This window comes from Eriocheir sinensis, chromosome 32 (genome assembly GCF_024679095.1).
Source record: "Eriocheir sinensis breed Jianghai 21 chromosome 32, ASM2467909v1, whole genome shotgun sequence".
Lineage (NCBI taxonomy): Eukaryota > Metazoa > Arthropoda > Malacostraca > Decapoda > Varunidae > Eriocheir > Eriocheir sinensis.
In genome coordinates this window covers 9,378,172-9,400,287 of record NC_066540.1, presented here as the reverse complement: position 1 = coordinate 9,400,287, position 22,116 = coordinate 9,378,172, and the positions used below count along the sequence as shown (strand labels likewise).

The following is a 22,116-nucleotide window of genomic DNA, read 5'->3' as shown; positions in this document are numbered from 1 at the left end:
TATTTTTATTATTATTATTATTATTATTATTATTATTATTATTGTCAATATTATTATTACCAATATTATTATGGTTATTATTATAATTATCATTGTTATTGTTACAATTATCATTATTATCCTTATAAGGATAAAAATAAGGAATATAATCGCTATGGCTCCGCCTCAACAACCACATACAACCAAAGAAAAAAAAAAAAAAAAAAAATTATAAAAATAAAAATAATAATTATTAATAATAATAATAATAATAATAATAATAATAATAATAATAATAATAATAATAATAGGACGAAAGAAAAAAAGAAAGAATGAAGAAGAAATGTAAGAAATAAAGAAATTCTATTCTTTTCTTTCTTTTTATTTCTTTTTTTATTTATATTGTGTGTGTGTGTTATTATTATTATTATTATTATTATTATTAATATTATTATGTGTGTGTGTGTATAGTATTATTAAGGTTATTAATGTTATTATTGTTATTACAATTATTATTATTATTATTATTATTATTATTATTATTATTATTATTATTATTATTATTATTATTATTATTATTGTCGTTGTTGTTATTACTATTATTATTATTATTATTATTATTATTATTATTATTATTATTATTGTTATTATTTTTATTATTATTATTATTATTATTATTATTATTATTATTATTATTATTATTATTATTATTATTATTGTCAATAATATTATTATTACCAATATTATTATGGTTATTATTATAATTATCATTGTTATTGTTACAATTATCATTATTATCCTTATAAGGATAAAAATAAGGAATATAATCGCTATGGCTCCGCCTCAACAACCACATACAACCAAAGAGCAGTAGTAACCTTTATGATGACAGGCGCATACCACCTGGGACGGCACCACCATTGTCGACATATTTGGAAGTGTACAAGTTCCTTACTCCCAGCCAGCCTTCTTATTTAAACTTGGAGCACACTTATCCCTTGCCGAGCCGGGCTTTCTCTTCACACTACTCAGATCACTGACCAGAGGCTGGGGTGCTGAAGCCCGCTAGCAATGTCGAGCTTTGCAATAGATATCGATACCTTTCAGGGGTATTGCACTCTAGAAAGTACTGTAATTTCAAAGAAATATATAAATGTAAATGAATAGAATATCCCAGCTTACTGTCTTGTTGACAGTACTTTAACAGTACAAAAAAAATAATAAAAATCTCCTCACATTATGGTCAAAAAAGATTTCCTGCTTCGTAGAATTTGTATTACATGTAAAGTTTCATCCTTGTTCGTGTACGTGCTGCGATAAGTTTGTGCGTTACTCAAGGTAAAAAGATTGGAATCTTCAATACTTGTAAATCTTCTAAATGCCTTAAAAGTTATCGATTAGTCGCTTGGCTTTTATAATGGTAACATGGGGTTCTGGTAATGCTTCCTATAATTCTGTGATAAGAAAATTGTTACTTTTATTTTCATATCTGGCATGCCTCATGCTCGGAACAGAAAACTCCTTACATTAACGATGGTTATTTTCCTCACTTTCTCTTTCCCAAACACCAACGCGCGCGCGCGCACACACACAAACACACACACACACACACACACACACACACACACACACACACACACACACACACACACACACGACAACAAGCACCTGCCATCATGGAGACACTTAAGAGCTGCCTTGAGGCTTGACAGTCTCTCGGTGGCTCATTTAAAACTAACCCGACGCCTTATATTCAGCCCCTGAACCGCCAACATTAAGGTGTTATGCAGTCTGAGCAGCCTCATTCCCCACCACTAACTCGTCCGGTGTAAACAGCTTGAGTTTAGCATTAGATGGAGATGAGTATTCCTCTCATGTGTTTTCTTTCCCCTACGACATAAGTGATCACAAAAACTTATTTTCCGATTCATGCATATTCGAGGTCTGCCTTGTGCGGCAGGGTTTTCGTGACTGCTATGCACCGACTGCATTTACTCACTGTCTCCATCACTCCCAAACCGTTTATCGCATTAGAAGGGTAAAGGAGAGAGGAAGAGGGCGGGGATCTCAGGACTAAGAAACCACATTAAACTAGAAGAGACATGACCACCTGATGTAAGAGGCGAAACGCACACACACACACACACACACACACTGACAATGAGATAGATATACTAAGATAAAGACAGACAGAAAAGAGAGAGAGAGAGAGAGAGAGAGAGAGAGAGAGAGAGAGAGAGAGAGAGAGAGAGAGAGAGAGAGAGAGAGAGAGAGAGAGAGAGAGAGAGAGAGAGAGAGAGAGAGAGAGAGAGAGCCTTTAATGAACCCATAACCCATGGCCACACAGCAGGTATAAATAGCAAAGGTAGGCCCGGACGAGGGGGTGAGCAGAGAGAGGCAAGAGTGGCTGGCTGGATGGAGACCCGGCACAGAGGATACACTTAATGATATACACATTCACTCGGCCACATCTCTACCGATTTCATATGGAAGACATTAATGTGCAATATATCAGAGTAAGCACACCGCTCTATGTCTTGTAGCGCGTTAGTATTCCTCTGGTCACTAGTATTCGGTTCCGAGGAGGAGGAAGTAAAAATAAGAAAGAAGAAAAAACGAAATGATATTGCACCAAAGTTACGACAAAAAAATAAATGAAGAGAATGACTCAAAGATGGAGAGATGAAAATGAGAGCACCTCAAAGGCTGAATGGTGAATCTATAAAAGCGAGAGAAAAGAGAACGAGGGAAAATAGTAAAGGAAGGAAAGGTGGATATTTTGAAAGAGAAGACGGCGGGCTGCGGGAGAAAATGAAAAGTGAAAAATAAAATCGCGCGTGCGAAAGGAGGAAGAGGGAGAGGAGGAAGAAGAGGAGAAATTAATGGAAAAAGAGACGGAGATGAAAGGATAACAGTAAAAAAATTGAGCAAAAGAAAGAAATTGGAAGCCAAATATAGAACTGACTATGCACAACCTCGCTTGCCGTTGCTGGTCACTGAAGGCAAAGAACACCAAAAAGGTCACTACAGTCTCTGCGCAGCGGGTGAACGCCACTGACTGACTCTGCACAGTCAAGAGATCTACATCCTCTTAAGAAACCATCAAGGATTTAATTTTTTTTTATAGTCGCATGCACGCACTGTCAACACCTAGCCTGGTTTCCTTTATTTCACATTTCCTTTGATCAACGTACACTGTTTTTAGGGCAGCAAGAGACGATAGATAAGCTTGGTGAGTTGTTTCAGCCGCGCACTCCGAAATATGCAAGAAAAAGTATATTGCACCACGCCGACAATTTGGAGATTACATTATAATTCGAGAGTTCTTATCGGAAAGCAATTACACACACACACACACACACACACACACACACACACACACACACACACACACACACACACACACACAGAGCAACAGCAGCAGAAAACAAATATTTATTTTTCATCTCTCTCTCTCTCTCTCTTCTGCAGACCGCCAAAAAAAATACCTGCTTTATTTACGAACTTCAACAATACCTTAGAGCCGTATCTTTACCACGAGATTCCTTAATGGTTATTCAATTTGACCCCCACACCAGCCATCCCTGTAGTGAGGTTGCCAGATAGCAGGCCACCAGGTGAGAGAGAGAGAGAGAGAGAGAGAGAGAGAGAGAGAGAGAGAGAGAGAGAGAGAGAGAGAGAGAGAGAGAGAGAGAGAGAGAGAGAGAGAGAGAGAGAGAGAGAGAGAGAGAGAGAGAGAGAGAGAGAGAGAGAGAGAGAGAGAGAGAGAGAGAGAGAGAGAGAGAGAGAGAGAGAGAGAGAGAGAGAGAGAGAGAGAGAGAGAGAGAGAGAGACTGACTTTTATTCGCAAATATATTCTACATCTGTAAAAAAAAAAATTCACGGCCTGCAATGGCCCAGACAATATAATAGAGCTAGACTAGCTATGTACATGTTAATATCTACAGAGATCCTGCCCCAGCGGCACAGAGACTGGGATGGGCGCAGAGCGACACAGACAAAAATAAACACTGACAGATACAGAGGCTAACAAGCAATAAGGGAATGACTAGAATACACAGACAGATAGATAGACAAATGCGCAGCCAAAAGACCAGCAGTCAGATAGTTACACAGACCTACAAGTTGAAAGATAAAACACACACACACACACACACACACACACACACACACGGTCAACGACTATAAGTAAGGGCTGATCAATTTTTTAGAAAGACAGAAGGAAGGAAATCTGAAACCCAAGACGTAGGAACCTGTGTGAAAAATATTAAAGCGTCGTGTGTGGCTGCCGAGGCCTCGCGGAAGAGGAACCTGAACTCGCATCTAATCAGCCTTTCTGGTTTTCCTTGAAGCCCATTTTTGGCAATGCGTGCGTGATTTTAGCAGAGAGAAATGTAGATGGTAACTCTCTCTCTCTCTCTCCCTGTGTGTGTGTGTGTGTGTGTGTGTGTGATCCAGAAACCATTAAACATTATCCAGACGCCTGCTACATTCGGGAACATTTACTCCACTGAGTAATGCATATCATACATTCTTGATATACTTTTTGATAAACATAATCAAAAGCTTGATTGTCAATCGTCTGTAAAATTCCCCGTGGAGCCAGGGTATTGGCCATTTCTTGATTTTAAATCCCATGGCAGTGATTTGTCAAGTTACACCTGGGAGCCTTCACTGTGATTACAACTTTGTCAAGCAAAGCTTCGGGGTAGAGACTAAGGCAAAGAGTAATACAAAATAACGCGTCATGATAAAAAAATAACCGGCTGGCAGGGGCCGACCGTCATGCCTTTGAAATAGTTTACAGAGATTGGAATTGCACACTGGAAAAAAGTGGCTGAGGGCCGAACGGTAGGGCCTTTGGTGGTCACGATACAGTGATACTAAACGTACTGTTGTTTCGCCTGCCATGATCCACGTGTTGCCTCGCTTCACATTCACTGTTCAGCACAACGAGTAAACAAGATTCCGTTAAGTTGCATTAGGATTAGAATGCAATTCCATGTCCTGTGCCATTTACTTACGAAATCACTCAAATCCCTTTTTTCACGGGTCTGACAAGAGTCTGACAAGAATTGCGGATAATTACGAAGGTTAGACGGCCAGTGCAGAATCACAGAGGCCTCCTGTCATCAGGATGCCAGGAAAATTGTATTAAAGAATGACAATCATTGAATTCTTGACTCAGGAATTCTACAGCACAAAGTGATTAGATTGTAGATGCCGACTACTGCCTCATGGAGTTAGTTTTCTGCTGAATCTGTGTCTATATAGATGTGGAGCTACACAAATATTACAAAGTCCCCATAAAAATGTTATATGTTCAAATAGTTTCAACGTGTAGAAATATTTTGTTTTCTTCACGAGGAACTTTTGCCGCTTGATGTTTCGCTATCTCCACTTTCACACACATTAATCATAATAGACGAGAAGCTGCATAATGGATGAGCGGGTGCAATAACATCTTAGGAGTTGTTTCAAACCAAGTGTGTGGACGAAGGGGGAAACCACGGCCTTTGGTGGCAAGTAAGAATACATTATCATACAAAGAGAATCAACGAACCGATAGTTTCCAGGTGAAACCAACACTGGCGCAAACAAAGAGAGACGAAAGGAGGTTCTCGAGCCGGGAGGAGCAGGGGGTTCGAAGGTGCCCCGCCACACCACCGACAGAGCGCTGATAAGTGCACCAGAGTAAATTATGAAAACAAGGCAAATAGCAAAGGTCTCAGCGGTTAAAGTTCACCTGCTTAACAACACTGCTCCATCTCTTGGCTTGTGTCCTTGTTTGGGCTGATCAATGAATGTGTCAGTGTTATCAAGCCACCCTTGAAATGCCGTCCCATATTTCTTCTAATCTATGTTGTTGTTTTTTACCATCCGTCTATCAATCCCTCTATCAATCAATCTCTATCTACCGACACCTATCAATCTATATCTGTTCATTAGCCAGTCACCCATTCATTCACCCATCAGTCTTAGTAATCGTACACTTATGAATTTGCTAATCTTCCTACCTGCTTATCTATCTATTTATCTGTCTATCAATCTATAAATTTATCTTGAGGAATAGTGGCAAAGCTCATGGAAGTGGTGACAGCGGGTTTTGTAGTCTCGCCACCAGCTCACTGTATTCAGACTCAGACGTGGAGTGGCGAAAGATACCAGCGTGTTTTCCATCAAGAGATAATATCGACTGCGAGCTTGAGCCATAAAAGGGAAACAAAACTCAGTTACGATTGTTGATGGTGATGTTGCAAGAAACTAAATGGTACGTTTATTGTTATTGTCGCTGTTGAAGGTGGTGGTGACTGTTGATGGTGTAGATAGTAAGGTAAAGGCAGGTGCATACGCTATATCTACGCGTGGCTGCGGTGCTCATCTCCGAACCGTTGACCCTTTGACCCTGGGTAGGTAAGAACCAATTGCCCTGGGACACGCACCAATGTGAAATCCGGGATTCCCACACTTTATCTTTTGCAGCAGGATGAGCTGCACGCCGACTGCCGGGTGCGAGATTCGAACCCGTGCCCGCGGAGCCGTAACCAGACACGCTGACCACTAGACCACGTAGGCGCATGAGGAGGAGGAGATAGAAGCTGTGCATGAAACTAAATGGTAGGCATATTCATGCTTTCCCTGTAGATGATGGTGGTGACGATGGTCTTAGTGGAGATGGTGGAGGTGGCAACTGTGCAAGAAACTAAAAGATCAGTGTTTTCCTGTCGTTGATGTTGTTGTTGTGTTGTTGTGTTGTTGTAGTTGTTGTTGTTGTTGTTGTCGCGGGTCTGGTTATTGATGATACTGTTACTGTTACAATTATCATACACTTACAGTGCCGCTTGTATCTCAGCACGCCAGCGCACCTTAAGGGACATTACCGAAGCTCACTGAACTTACTTTTTTTTTCAGCTGAACTGCTTTACAATCTTTCTTTGTGCATGAAAGGAAAGAAAAAGGGAAAAAAGCTTCGACCGTTACTCAGAGGAAAGTTTCACTAATAGGTTTTAAATGAGGTTCTAAATCACAGTGCAGGAGCAAGGGCTCTTTTGTGTCCCTCCCTCTCCTCAACTCTCTCTCTCTCAATGGCAGGGCTGGCAGGAAAAATTGGCAGGCAGGGTTTGAAGTTTTGTGCAAGTTTAGTTTGGCTCCTCCATTCTGTGTTATCTCGAAACCAGTTTTGCGAGTCTTATCAAAGAGGAAAAATGTACAGGCTCTTTCTCGGCTAGCATCTCACGGGTCCTTTCTACGAGTGAATGTGTGTGTGTGTGTGCGTGTGCGTGCGTGCGTGCGTGCGTGTGTGTGTGTGGGGGGGGGGGGGTTGAGTTGGCATTTCCTAATTATTGATTTTATCTAGTTATTTATAATTATTATTATTATTATTATTATTATTATTATTATTATTATTATTATTATTATTATTATTATTACTATTATTATTATTATCATTATTATCATCATTACCATTATTACTACTGTGGGATACCTTCAAACGTGAGACTCTTCAAGATGCCAAGGAATGCATTGGAGAGCGCCCGAGATCTAGGAGTGGATTTACCACGGCAGACACAATGCAGAATATTGAGGAGAGTCGAGCTGCCAGACTTGCTGGGAATCGGGACCAATACAGGGCTCTGTCACGTAGGACTTGAGCTCTTCTGAAAAGAGACAAGGAGAGGTATGTCAGGGGTCTCTCTGAGGAAGTCGAGGGCCATTTAAATGCGAATGATCTCCAACCTGCTTACCGAGCCTAGAAGCTCCACTCCGTCTCCTTGCCAGGTGAGCGCTATCCAATGGCTGCCTCGTGTCGGACATGGATGGGCAGAGGGCTCGTTGGGCTGAGTACTTTGAGCAGTTGTACACGGCGGATCCTCCAAGTTTGTAGCTTCCAGTTGCAAGGTTGCAGGTGGCAGATGCTGATCAACCCATCGACGAAAGCCCACCTTCTCTTGTCGAGGTCAGAGAGGCTGTGGCAAAGTTGAGGGGTGGAAAGGCACCTGAGATCTGCAAAATCAGTGCAGAGCTGCTCAAACCTGAAGGTGAGGCGATGATCCGTGGGTTGCATGCGGTCTTGACTGCCGAATGGCAGTCTGGTACCATTCCTCCTGACTGGCAGAGGGGGTTGGTCGTCCCTATCTGAAAAGGGAAAGAGGACCGCCACGACTGCAACAACTACCGTGGTATTACACTGCTCAATGTGCCAGGTAAGCTGCTTGCCCACCTATTGCTGATGCGAATTCGCAGCCAGCTGCTGAAGCTGCAGAGACCTGAACAGTCTGGGTTCACGCCTGGTAAGTCAACAACTGACCGTATCCTAGCGCTTCGCGTACTGGTGGAGCGCCGACGTGAGTTTCGACAGGGGATGCTTGCAGCCTATGTCGATCTCAAGAAGGTGTTTGACTCGGTGCATCACGAGGCACTCTGGCATCTCCTGCGACTCCGTGGGATTCCTGCAAGGACTATTGGTTTGCTGACTGGCTTATATTCTGGGACTGAAAATGCAGTGAAGTGTGGAGGGGGGGCTTATCCAGCTTCTTTCCCGTGAATGTGGGAGTGAGGCAGGGCTGTGTCCTTGCCCCATCGCTTTTCAACACTTGTATGAACTGGGTACTAGGCAGAGTTGTTGACCAGAGTCATTGTGGAGCATCCATTGGTAATACCAGGGTCACTGACCTTGATTTTCCCGATGATGTAGTAATCCTGGCGGAGTCGCTGGAGGTTTTGGTGATGGCTCTCGAGGCACTGCACGAGGAGGCGAAACCCTTGGTGCTTAAGGTCTCCTTGACCAAGACCAAGGTACAGGTGTTTGGAAGCTTGCTGGATAAAACAGTACAGTCTGTTCATGCGTGTGGCGAGGACATTGAGATTTCGGAAAATTTTACGTATCTTGGTAGCGTAGTTCATAACAACGATGAGTCTGGCCAGGAAGCCTCACGGCGGATTGGCTTGGCCCACGGTGTTATGGACTCGCTCATCACGAATATACGGCGTCGTCGATACCTGTGCAGAAGGACAAAGATACGGATCTCTAAGTCCCTTTTGCTCCCGGTCTTACTTTATGGCTGTGAGACATGAACATTAAATGGGGACTTGTTGAGGCGGATTGATGGCTTTGATAATAAATGTCTACGCAGAATCATGGGATATCGCTGGAATGACTTTGTATCAAACCGGAGACTACTCCATGAGACTGATTCGACATACCTGCATAGTCCGTCAACGCCAACTCCGGCTATACGGGCACGTGGCACATTACCCAGAACCCGACCCTGCTCATCGGGTTGCCTCTGTAAGAGACAATCCTGAGTGGAGGAGGCCAAGGGGATGCCCACGGAGTTCATGACTTGAGCAAGTCGATATATCCTGCCGGGAGGCACTCAGGATGGGAAGGGGGCCTGCATGGAGACTCGCCCGGAGGGACCCCCAGACTTGGTGTCGTAGGGTGGGCGAAGCGACGCGCCCCCGGCGCATGTCCCCATTGATTGATTGATTATTACTATTATTGTTATTATTATCATTATTCTTATTCCTATTCGTATTATTATTACCATCATCATTATTATCATCAATATCGCTCGCCTTAGTGGAAAGAGGATGAAAAAGACGTATGGATTACCGAATACCTTTTACTTGCATATCTGTCAAATTGGACGGTAAACTTGAAACACAGTGCCATCTGGTGGCAGTGAAAGTGTAGACGAAGGGCGCCCATCGCCTGCCCGTCCCGAGGACAAAATGGTCCATGAAACCCCCGCCATCCCATGCAATGTTCGCTAGCCTGCTATAAAAATGATGCCTGACCGCGACCTACCTTTTTCTACAATAGTCCCCAATACTATACTACAACAAATGTATTGGTAATTTTTTTTTTTCAGTATAATATCCTAAAACTTATTCTTCAATTAATTTGCATTCGTTGTAAAATTTTCAAATATTTATTCAAAATCAAATACCACCTTCCTCACCCGTTATTAATCCAAAACCTTTTTCCAACCCCCTCTACCTCTCTTCGTATGACGTCAGTGTGCGCCATCCTGCTCCGAAGTACTCTAACTTCATCTTTCCTAATTGGTCTTTGGACAATAATATAAAGGTTGCCATTCTCTTATATCGATTCTTAATATGTTATTAAATGTACATTTGATAAAACTGCTCAATTATTTTTAATGTCATTATATATCATCATTTGTCTGCTCATCACTTAATGATGCTCGCTTCCAGTTCAATTAATTTTCCGAGTTCTTTTTCGGTTGGTTGAATTTGGAATAACTGTTTGTTTTCGCCAAGAGCATTCTTCTACTCCCTTACCATTATGAACGCTTCTTAATGTGCTGCCCATGGCGCCGGTGGATCCTCTAGAGGGCCCTGGTGAACAGTCCCTGCCCGTTAGTTAATAAAATAAAAATAAAAATATTTTGTAGATTAAAAGTTGCAGTGCGCCCCTCACCTACTCTCTCTCTCTCTCTCTCTCTCTCTCTCTCTCTCTCTCTCTCTCTCTCTCTCTCTCTCTCTCTCTCTCTCTCTCTCTCTCTCTCTCTCTCTCTCTCTCTCTCTCTCGGCCTAATAGCCACGATCGGCTGCTGTCAAACAAATCTCTCTCTCTCTCTCTCTCTCTCTCTCTCTCTCTCTCTCTCTCTCTCTCTCTCTCTCTCTCTCTCTCTCTCTCTCTCTCTCTCTCTCTCATTGGCTGTGTGTGTGTGTGTGTGTGTGTGTGTGTGTGTGTGTGTGTGTGTGTGTGTGTGTAATTCACCTCTTGGTCTGCTGCGGGTCTCTCTCGAGTGTGTGCGCGCGCGTGTGTGTGTGTGTGTGTGTGTGTGTGTGTGTGTGTGTGTGTGTGTGTGTGTGTGTGTGTGTGTGTGTGTTGGTTATAATGTGGATGTAGCTTGTTCTGAAAAGTAAGATAATTTGTCCGTAAAGAGCATGTTGAACTGCTCTCTGGCGTTAATTGGAACAGATAAGAAATGAACTGAGGACACAGGAGGATCTCCAATAAGCTTAGAGCCGTATGTCCACGTTTATACCTCACCTGGAGTGGCTAACAACCGTTGCAGAAGGCGTCTGAATTGTTTTTTTTTTTTTTTCTGATTGTACACACACACACACACACACACACACACACACACACACACACACACACACACACACACTGCTCCAATAGCCCAGTTGATTAAGGCTTTGCCCTGTCAGGCTCTCGTCTGGCAGGCGGAGGTTCGAGCCCTGCTCAGGCAGAGATTATTCCGTTGACAAGGAGGGGGATGGGGTGTGTGGTGTGTGAGGGTCCTGGCAGTACCCAGAGATTGACTATAAAGGGCTTGCTCGGGTCCGGAGGGTACTTGCTGGCGTTGACGAGTCCAGCTCGTGGTTAGGCCGTAGTGAATTACACACACACACACACACACACACTCACACACACACACACACACACACATTCTCTTTCCAAGCATTAGAAAAGAAAATATAGATCTAATCGCTGCTCACGTTTTCATTTATGAGAATCTTTTTTTTTCGGGGGCCCTAAAGGTGGAAATCAAAATAATTTTCATATTTCTCATATGGCCGCGTCTTTACTGTAGCTTCCCGGCGGCTCAATGACGCCCTCTGGCGGCATTATTATAGATATTCACTTGTGTAACCTATCCACCACTGCCAAGTAAGAGCTAGGCTTCTGAGCCATACATTTTTATACTTTTTTGTTCCCTCTTCACTCTTTTTATTTGATCCAGCAAGATAATCTCTCGCTCACTCTTTCTCTCTAATTCTATGACCGGCAAAGTCTCCAATAAGATATATTTAACATTTCAGCTTGGTCTGATAAACAGAAGATTCCCTTTAATTAAATACGTGCCAAATCCTTCGAGTTCAAACAAAATATATTAAGTTGGATTATGGAATGTGTGATGTGAAACTCAATAACGTTCAGTGTGTTAAGGACCTGAGTGTCAGAATCTCATTAAACTTAGAATTTTACCAGTAATGCATTGATGAAGCGAATCAAGCGAACAAAATGTTAAGCTTTTTCATTAAAAAATGACGATTTAATAGTACACTATAGAATCCTTAAGTCATATCTCACTTAAAAAATGACGTAGAGTTTGTCTCCACATTATGTGAAGGACATTGCTAAATTAGGTGCCTAACGTAGGAAAACAAATTTGACCTCGGCGGTGTGCAACAAACCTTTCGATGAAAGACTCTCATCTCTTGGCATGTTCTCTTTTGAGAAACGTCACTTCGATTGGAAGCTGATCGAATGTATCGAAATACTTGACGTGCTTTACGAATGTATACGAATCCAAATAGTTTATGAAAGACCACACGTCTCAAATGAGAAATAATTGCACAAAACTTAAATGTTATTAACAAATAAACTCAGACTGCACCATTTTTATAGTTACCAACGTTGTAGCACGAGAATGGAATAAACTACCGTTAGCGGTCCAGTGCAACATGATTGATTCTCTTAAAAACAATCTCGACCGCCACTTCTTCAATCTTAATATTTGTTGAGACAGAGATGGAAGTCTGATGGCCACTTATTGAAGTTACTTTTAGATTTAAGGATAGACCACTTAGTTTGGACCATAGGGTTAGGGTGTGTGTGTGTGTGTGTGTGTGTGTGTGTGTGTTAAATTTATAAGACGCAAATGACTGGGCTAGGGTGCTGTTGGCAAAAAAGGACATATATATATATATATATATATATATATAGATAGATAGATAGATAGATAGATAGATAGATATAGATAGATAGATAGATAGATAGAAAGATAGATAGATAGATAGACAGATAGAAAGACAGATAGATAGATATCCTTGTAATTTTTTTTATAAAGAACAACACAACGACTCCTGAACGAAATACAGTTGGTGTCACAATACAGTCGTCAGGTACCATAACAATAAACCTGAAGGAAGACAGGTGAGAAAAGTATTGTAGGTTAAGTCATGGCCTCTATCTATAACAGCAAAATAATAAGTTCGAATCATTAGTTAGTAACGAAAATCAGTACCGCGTAGTGCCGGGAACACAGCACAGAAGCGGCATTTTCTAAACAAAGGCGGCGATAAAAACGCTTGGTCGGCAACAACACAGCCCACCGATCTGCCGTGAGGGCCCTCGTAACGGCCTGTTGTAGGAATTCATTAATTCCCACCAATGGTTCACGGATGTAAAGGAAACACACTGGAATGAGCACGGGGAGGAATATAGTTTGCCTGACAGCTATTGCACCAACGACAACAACTAATGGAAACTAAGGCTTGTCCCCCTGACAGTTCGCCCCAGCTGCATCGGCTAAACTTCAGCATGTGGATGGGATTCTGCCGTGCTAAGCCCATGAATATATGAATACACGAAAAGTGGATCTTGTTTTACTGTGAAATTTCATTTGAGAGGAACGATATGCTTAGCATTAAAGTGTATCTTTATCGTATATGTCAATAACTCAGTATAACTTTATTTCAGCGTGTCATTTTACTTATTTCTTTCTAAATTTAATATTAAAAAAATTCTGGAAAAAACCCCTCCTTCCTCCCAATTTTTAGCTCGGTCTTTGCACCTTCCCGTTCCCATTCACACCGCATCTGACCAACCTAATCTCCGTTCCTTCCTCCCTTGAATCCAGCGCCTTCATTTCTATACCTCATATCATTTCTTCGTCCTCCGTCTCAAAGCCTTCCTTTTTTACTCTCCTCCCCTCACTGCCAGCCCGGCGCGTCGCCTCTCCGTCTGTACACCCGTGGCCGGTGCAAATAAGACTGAAACCAAAAGATCTCCGCCCAACCATTTGTCTGGCGGTAATTCCTTCCTCCACAATTTCCTTTCTCGTTCATTCAGATCCGCAGCATTTAGACAACTTAGCGGAGATCACTGGAGATCCTGAATGACACAAACACGGAGGAGAAAGAAGAGGGAGAACGAGAGAGTGGGCTGGAGACGAAGCGGCGGAGGCGTGGAGGGAAAGAAGCAAAACCTAAAGGGAATAGGGAACGGAGGGAGATAGAGCGTGAAGGGGTGTTGGGCGGCTGTATTCAGAGCAAGTTTATTGGTTGGCAGTCCGTTTCCACGCTTCCCCCCTCCCTTGGGCGGTGAGTTAAGCCCGCCATAGTGAGGAAGACGAAGTTAGGTGGCGCTATTGTCTTCAGCAGTGCTCGGCGTCTGGTGCCTCGTCGGTGCCGTCAGCGGGTACTGCCTAGCGGTGGTGCTGAGCCGGGCCTCCTAAATGTCTCGTGTGTCTTGCGGCTCGGGGAACACTGCTTACCATTACATATTCGTTACGGCAACAGTTACTGCTGCTTCCACGCCTGTTATACGTGCAAACACCCAGACACTGCCTCCTGCCGCTACTACTGCTGCTGATACACCTACTAATTTTGCTATTGTTATAGTAGGTATAACTGCGGGCTGCAACAGGAACCACTACTGGTAAAACTAATACAACTGTTGTTTCTTATAGTACACCTAATGAAAACGTATTCGTACCTTTTCTTCTACTACTATTACCACAAATCTTGATGTAATTACTACTACTACTACTACTACTACTACTACTACTACTACTACTGCCAGTACTACTACTACTACTTATACTATTTTTTTTATTTTTTTACGGGCCTCCATCTATTAGAGTTGCGTTGTGAGCGGTATATTCTCTCATATCCTTTCACAAAGCAATTCATTGGCCCCACCCCGCCAATGACTGTGGCCGACAACCATCTTTATTTAATATTACAAACTTTACTTAACATTTTATTTTTAAGCTAACAGAGCTTGTGGTTGATACGACTATCAACCACCGTCGCCTCAAAGTCCAGGTCAGCAATGCGGGTGGTTTTGGGTGCAGGTGACCTGGTTCTTCTCAGGCAGACCAAGGGTGACCTCAGGAGGGAGAAGGACAGCCTGCATCTCATCCAGGCGACCACACTGCTTCTTGGCTGTTGTTTCTTATCCGCCAGTGTTTCGGCGAGTCTTGCGTAGAAGCTCTGCGCCCTTGGTCCCATCCCTCCTGCCGTCGTGAATACTACCGGGGTGAAGGAGCCCTGGTCCACATTCTGTATTCTTTCTTCATATGCTCTGTTCTTCTCTTGTTCGTTTCTTCTGTGGGCTGCATCAAGGGTCAGGTCTCTGTGGCAATGGGCCATGGGATCAAAGATCCTTATGTCAAAATATGCCCTTTGTCCACGAGTCCAAAACCCTCTGGCGCTAACATCCACTCGTGCTTCGTTCGAAACATTAGCGGTGCGTCTGGCGAGGTGTTCGCCTTGCAGAGGGAGCAGCATGGGTTCCACAGTCACGTCGTGGCAGACTTCTTTCAGCATCTGAGCTGTTACGTCTCTTACTTCATCATGTCTCATGCAGACGAAACCTCCTCTCTTGCATGTCATGGCGTGATTTTGGTTGAAGGGTGAGCCACAGTTACACATGTTTGGGAGCCCATCCACTGGCCAGCCATACCTGAGGGCAAGGGCATCAGTAAATTCTTTTTTGTTTAAGTTGAAGCCTTTTGCCCTGATAGGTAGTGTGGTTAGCCAGTTTGAAGCGCCCATTTCCTGTGCAATATCTGTCCTCCTCCTTGTGTCTTCTGGGAGTTCTCTCATTAGGTCACTCAGTGTCTCTCTGTTTTCTTTCTCTGTTTATGGAGATTTCATTCCTTAGTGACCTAATATCTTGAGGGTTGTCTTCTCCCCTTTCATTTTGATTGGTAATATATCCGGTCAAGGAGGCTGTGATTCGGATTGAGTTCCCGAATTCAGACTCAGCCAGATTTTGCGGGTTGGTGATGCCGAGCCCACCCATTCTTGGCGGCAACTCCAGCAGTCTTCTCTCCTGGTCGCTGGGACATCTCCCATTTGCTATCGCCGGTATGAAGGTGTTTCTGATAGCATCTTCCAGAGGTTTTAGTAACGGAGCAACATCAGGAACTGTCCTCATGAGGTAGTTCCATTTATGCTTGACACCGTACGTAAATGCTGCGTTACTACTACCACTACTGGTACGACTACTACTACTACTATTACTACTACTACTACTACTACTACCACTCCCATTATTACTTTTACTACATCCGCCACCACCACTACTCTGAGCTGTAATAACAATAAAAATAATAATGTTATTGTTATCATTATCATCCTTATTACTATTATTGTTACCTGAGGGAGGGCAAAAGAATCGATAAACAAGAAAATCAAGTCAAGAAGAAAAATTCACCATAAAATGCTACTGTACCCTTTGGGTACACACACACACACACACACACACACACACACACACACACACACACACACACACACACAAAGAGAGAGAGAGAGAGAGAGAGAGAGAGAGAGAGAGAGAGAGAGAGAGAGAGAGAGAGAGAGAGAGAGGGAGAGAAAGGGACAGGGGGGGGCGTGTTATATACTCAAAATATCGCTCGTACAGAACCTATGGCCCATAAAGGGAGGTTTGCCCCTATAAAGCCTGCTCGTGAACGTAATCGTGTGACACAAGTACTGTCTCGGCGAGTGCCTTAAGGGGGCGGCCGGCTTAAAGAGTGAACACTCGACCTTATTTGCCGACATACATTACGTGATTGCTGCTGCTGAGGAGGCTATTTGTTTTGTTTAGTTGTTTTTCTTTGGATGTATGTGGGGGAACTGGTGTCTTTGGGGTGTATGTGGGGGGACTGGTGTCTTTGGGGTGTATGTGGGGACTGGTGTCTTTGGGGTGTATGTGGGGACTGCTGTCTTTGGGGTGTATGTGGGGGACTGGTGTCTTTGGGGTGTATGTGAGGGACTGGTGTCTTTGGGGTGTATGTGGGGGACTGGTGTCTTTGGGGTGTATGTGGGGGACTGGTGTCTTTGGGGTGTATGTGGGGGACTGCTGTCTTTGGGGTGTATGTGGGGGACTGGTTTCTTTGGGGTGTATGTGGGGGGACTGGTGTCTTTGGGGTGTATGTGGGGGACTGCTGTCTTTGGGGTGTATGTGGGGGGACTGGTGTCTTTGGGGTGTGTGGGGACTGCTGTCTTTGGGGTGTATGTGGTGGGACTGGTGTCTTTGGGGTGTATGTGGGGGAATGGTGTCTTTGGGGTGTATGTGGGGACTGGTGTCTTTGGGGTGTATGTGGGGGACTGGTGTCTTTGGGGTGTATGTGGGGACTGGTGTCTTTGGGGTGTATGTGGGGACTGGTGTCTTTGGGGTGTATGTGGGGTGTATGGGGGACTGGTGTCTTTGGGGTGTATGTGGGGGACTGGTGTCTTTGGGGTGTATGTGGGGGACTGGTGTCTTTGGGGTGTATGTGGGGGACTGGTGTCTTTGGGGTGTATGTGGGGGACTGGTGTCTTTGGGGTGTATGTGGGGGACTGGTGTCTTTGGGGTGTATGTGGGGACTGGTGTCTTTGGGGTGTTTGTGGGGGACTGGTGTCTTTGGGGTGTATGTGGGGGACTGGTGTCTTTGGGGTGTATTTTGGGGACTGGTGTCTTTGGGGTGTATGTGGGGGACTGGTGTCTTTGGGGTGTATGTGGGGGACTGGTGTCTTTGGGGTGTATGTGGGGGGACTGGTGTCTTTGGGGTGTATGTGGGGACTGGTGTCTTTGGGGTGTATGTGGGGGACTGGTGTCTTTGGGGTGTATGTGGGGACTGGTGTCTTTGGGGTGTATGTGGGGACTGGTGTCTTTGGGGTGTATGTGGGGACTGGTGTCTTTGGGTGTATGTGGGGACTGGTGTCTTTGGGGTGTGTGGGGACTGGTGTCTTTGGGGTGTATGTGGGGACTGGTGTCTTTGGGGTGTATGTGGGGACTGGTGTCTTTGGGGTGTATGTGGGGACTGGTGTCTTTGGGGTGTGTGGGGACTGGTGTCTTTGGGGTGTATGTGGGGACTGGTGTCTTTGGGGTGTATGTGAGGACTGGTGTCTTTGGGGTGTATGTGGGGACTGGTGTCTTTGGGGTGTATGTGGGGGACTGGTGTCTTTGGGGTGTATGTGGGGGACTGGTGTCTTTGGGGTGTATGTGGGGGACTGGTGTCTTTGGGGTGTATGTGGGGGACTGGTGTCTTTGGGGTGTATGTGGGGGACTGGTGTCTTTGGGGTGTATGTGGGGGACTGGTGTCTTTGATAGTGCAGCCCCTTCTCTCTACGTCTTACCATTATGTGAAGTGATACTCATATACAATTTACTCTTCTAATTGCTCCTCAGAAGTTATTTGTCGAAACTGTTAGTAATTTTCCTTCAGCATTACCAGCAGCTTCGTCATGATCAAAGGCGCTTGAGACTCCTTCACCAAAACCTGTGTCAGATCTGATGATGCTTCACGAAAGAGAAGGATAAACAGAAATGGGAGTGAGGGAGAGAGGAGGCGGTACATCATTTGTGGCGATTTCTCTTCTTGTAAGTTTGACCTTGATCTGTATATATTCTTGTGTGAATCTTAGTAAACACGCTACTTCAAATACTTATGTAGCATCCAATATTAATTCGTGAAAGAAGAGAAAAAAAATAGCAGGAAAGGGATGTAAGAGACTGAAAGAAATGACGCGAGAACAGTCGAAAAATAAATGATGGGTAAAGAAAGCGATAGAGGGAAGAAACAGGGAGGGAGGAAGGCAAGCAGGAGGCAGTAGTAGGAAACGAAGCCGCGAGGATAAGCAATAGAAAAAAAAAGTAAAGGAAAGAAGAGCTGGGAAAAGAAATACAATGAAGGGGCGGGAGACCGTGGCCAGTGGAGGGAAAAGGGTGAGGACGAGGCGGAGGAGAAGCAGAAACATAATGTGGAGAAGAAAAGGTGGAGCCAGTGAACGGGAGAAACGTGACAGGGAAGAGAAATTATACAGTAGAAAAGGAAACTGAAAACGGTGGAAGGAAGGCGCGAGAGGAGAGGAAGGAAGAGGAAAATTAGTTAGCAACGAAGAAAGGGAGAGGGAATTGAAAGGAAACAGGGTGAGGAGGGATAATGATATGTAAGGAAGGGAAGGAGAAAGGACACAATGGAAGAAAAAGCACTGAAGAAAAATAGAATAGAGAAAAAGAGCAAGGAGACAGTAAAGAAGAAAAATCGAATGGGATAAGAGGCAAAGAATACGAGGAAAAAAGAGGAATGGCTAAACAGAAGAAGAAAGCATGAGAAGGAAGAGGAGGAAAGAGGAGGAGAATTAATAAAATGACGGGAGAAGAGAATTAATGAAGGAAGAGAGGGAGGCAGACGGCAGTGGAAGAGAAGAGGCGTGAGAAGAAGTGTGATGAGAAGAAGGAATGAAGGAGAGGGACAATGGAAGGGTAAAAAGCCTGATCAAGACGAAGGGAAGGAAACACAATTACGGCAGAAATATTTGTGTAGAATGTAATGTTACTCGAAGACGAAGGAAGGAGAGACAGAGGAGAAAGGGAAAGACAAAGGAGGCAGCCAGTGTGTATATGGAGGGAAAAGGCGCGTGAGAAGGACGGAGGGAAGGAAGCAAGATTACGGACACTTTCTTTGTTCTCTCCAAGACCCCGTGTCGATGGCCATAAATCTTTGGACAGGGTGATACGAGGGACCGAAGTAGTTGCCGGAGTTTATAACACGCCGAAGAGCTGGTCGGAGTTGATAAAAATACTCCTCTTGGGGACACAAAGAGAGAGGGAGCTTGTCAGGGAGGATAAAAGCACGACACGGAAGGAGCAAAGGGACCAGTAGTGACACAGGGTACGTACCTAGAAACACGAGAAAGTGAAGTAGGTAGGTGGTGACAGTCCCGAGTGGCCTGAGTGGATCACACGTCGAGGAGCCTGTCGGAGGGGAGAGAAATACACATTATGGAGAGCCGAGAAGAGCAAGAAGAGGCAAAATTAAAGACAAAAATTATAGGATCGTATTATGAGACATTTCGCCGCCCAAGAACACATATTTGACAAGGCTTTCATAGGAGTTTAAGGCATTTCCACTAGTAGTTTTATGACCCTGGTGGTAGTTTGACCCATCCTTTGTGCCTTGAACCTAAAGAAACACTCATTAGAACCCGACTGACCCCCTCTTTGGCCTTTAGAAATAGCTGAAGTGAGAAGCGAAACTGTCTTATAATGCCGCCCATACACACCAGATGCTTAGGTACATATTCTTAACCCGTCCGCTGCGATTGGCACGTATTTCGCCTTCACTGGTAGCCTGGTAACATAAACTCACAGGTCTTTCTCTGACTCTTTGGTGGATAGTGGAGTGTTTCCCATGTGGTATTGGTATGCTGGATATCCCATTTGGCAACCTTTGTCCTAATTGTATTATAGCAGACACTTTTTTGTTCTTTTCCTATAACTTGGTGAGATCTTCTTGTAGGAAATCCGCAGTCAAGGGGTTAAACGTATCCGTCTCCTAGCTCTACTATTTCCCAAGGCCACAGAGAAGACTGACCAGGTTTTCATTGTTTTTTTTTCGTTTCGTTTAAGATGCTGAAGCCGTGTAAAACTATCACCAGCATTACGAAACAATCCATGAAAAGCCAAGCAACTTCTAAGAGAGGCTTTTCAAACAGCCGAACTGAGACGCTGATATGTTTAAAAATACGGACTTCAGACTTCCACCTCCACCCTATTAAAAAAGTTATAACATTTTTCCAGCATACTTTAACCGACGAAAATGCACACAAAGAAGTTCCTGGTAATTCATCAGATAAGAGAAAGTAACGAAGATGAGAGGAAGTAAATGAAAGAGAGAAACCCACCGAACGAAAAAGCTTCTTGATTACTCTGATAACACGGGAAGTTTATGAGGGAATGGAAATAACAAAAACTCCAATGACATACACTCGGCGGAAGGGTGGAATCAACATGAAAGTGAAGGAGCGCACGGGAAGGAAAGAGAACCGAAGATGGTGGAAAGGTTAAAAAAAATGTATAAAAGGAGGATGACACAAAGGAGGGAAAAAGATTAAAGGGTGAATGAACCGTGGATGGAAATATAAAGGCGTAGGGTAAGGAGGAGGAGAAAAGTAGGAAGAAAGAGAAGGAGGAGAACCAAATGAAAATGGCGAAGGAGGAGGAGGAGAACCAAATGAAGATAGCGAAAGAAATGGAGGAGGAAGAGGTGGAGAAGGAAAGAAGGAAAATATGAAAAGGGCGGAGGTGTGGCGACAGGAAAAAGAAAAGTATGGAAGAGGAAAATGAGAAGAATATGGCAAAGATAGGCAAGGAGTTAGTGAGGTGGTGAGAGATAGGAAAAGATAACCGGAACCGAGGGACGGAGAAGAACAAAAAGACGAGGAATAAATATTTAAAAGCAGCTGGTGGTGGTGATGGTGGTGGTGACAGAGAGAACGGAAGGGAAGGGACAGATCGAAGGAGATGATCTGCGGCGTTGAGTGACACAGACCTCCACGTAACGCCTCACCTGAATAATGTATGAAGCGTCGCCAGGTAACGACATGGACCCAAGGCAGAGGGAAAGAAGAGGTGAGGGGAACAGACAAAAGGGGAAGGAATAGAGAGGAAAAATTGAAGAGATGAAGAGAGACAAGGACGGGAAAGAGGTGAGGAGAGCAGGGAAGAGGAAGGGAAGAAGGGGAAGGGAAGAAAGAGGGAGAGAGAGTAGGGAGTTAAACATTTGAGAACTCCACTGACTTTTGGATGACTAGTATTGTTTACTTTCAACGTGAGTGTTTGTGCTGGTCTTACTCTGTGTGTGTGTGTGTGTGTGTGTGTGTGTGTGTGTGTGTGTGAGAGAGAGAGAGAGAGAGTAGGGCCTGTGCACAGACACCATCCAAGGATTGTCGGTAGACTAGACAGAAATCAACAGAAGAGGAAACAAGCAAATGAGGATCGGCAAACGGGTGGATGAAGCCCTACGGCGGAGGACTACGAGACAACGAAGACGGACAGTAGTGGCGGGGGAGCTGAGGAAATGATTAGGATCTGATTATACCTTATTTAGGGGCGCTGCAGTACCAAAATCCCTAACACACACACACACACACACACACACACACACACACACACACACACACACACACACACACTCTTCTGTGGTGTAGTAGATTAAACGCTCAACTGCAATCTGGCAGGCTGGGTTTGCACTTTGTTCAGGCAGCCTTTTTTTTTTTTTTTTTTTTTCCCCATCCGACAAAAGAGGTTACTGTCCCTCTTTGACCAGGGAGAGCGGGATGTGTAGTGTGTGTGAGGGCCCAGCTGCACTC

The 22,116-nt window shown here is 44.2% G+C and overlaps 1 long non-coding RNA gene across 1 annotated transcript in view; it reads right to left on the bottom strand.

Moving 5' to 3' along the window:
* Nucleotides 1-19,723, bottom strand: part of LOC127006471 (uncharacterized) — a 62,359-nt gene extending 42,636 nt beyond the window's left edge. The window contains exons 1-2 of the long non-coding RNA XR_007759583.1: nt 19,646-19,723; nt 7,466-7,637 (exon numbers count right to left, since the gene is read on the bottom strand). This is a non-coding gene — a long non-coding RNA (uncharacterized LOC127006471). The remainder of the gene's footprint in view (nt 1-7,465; nt 7,638-19,645) is intronic.
* Nucleotides 19,724-22,116: the final 2,393 nt, after the last annotated feature.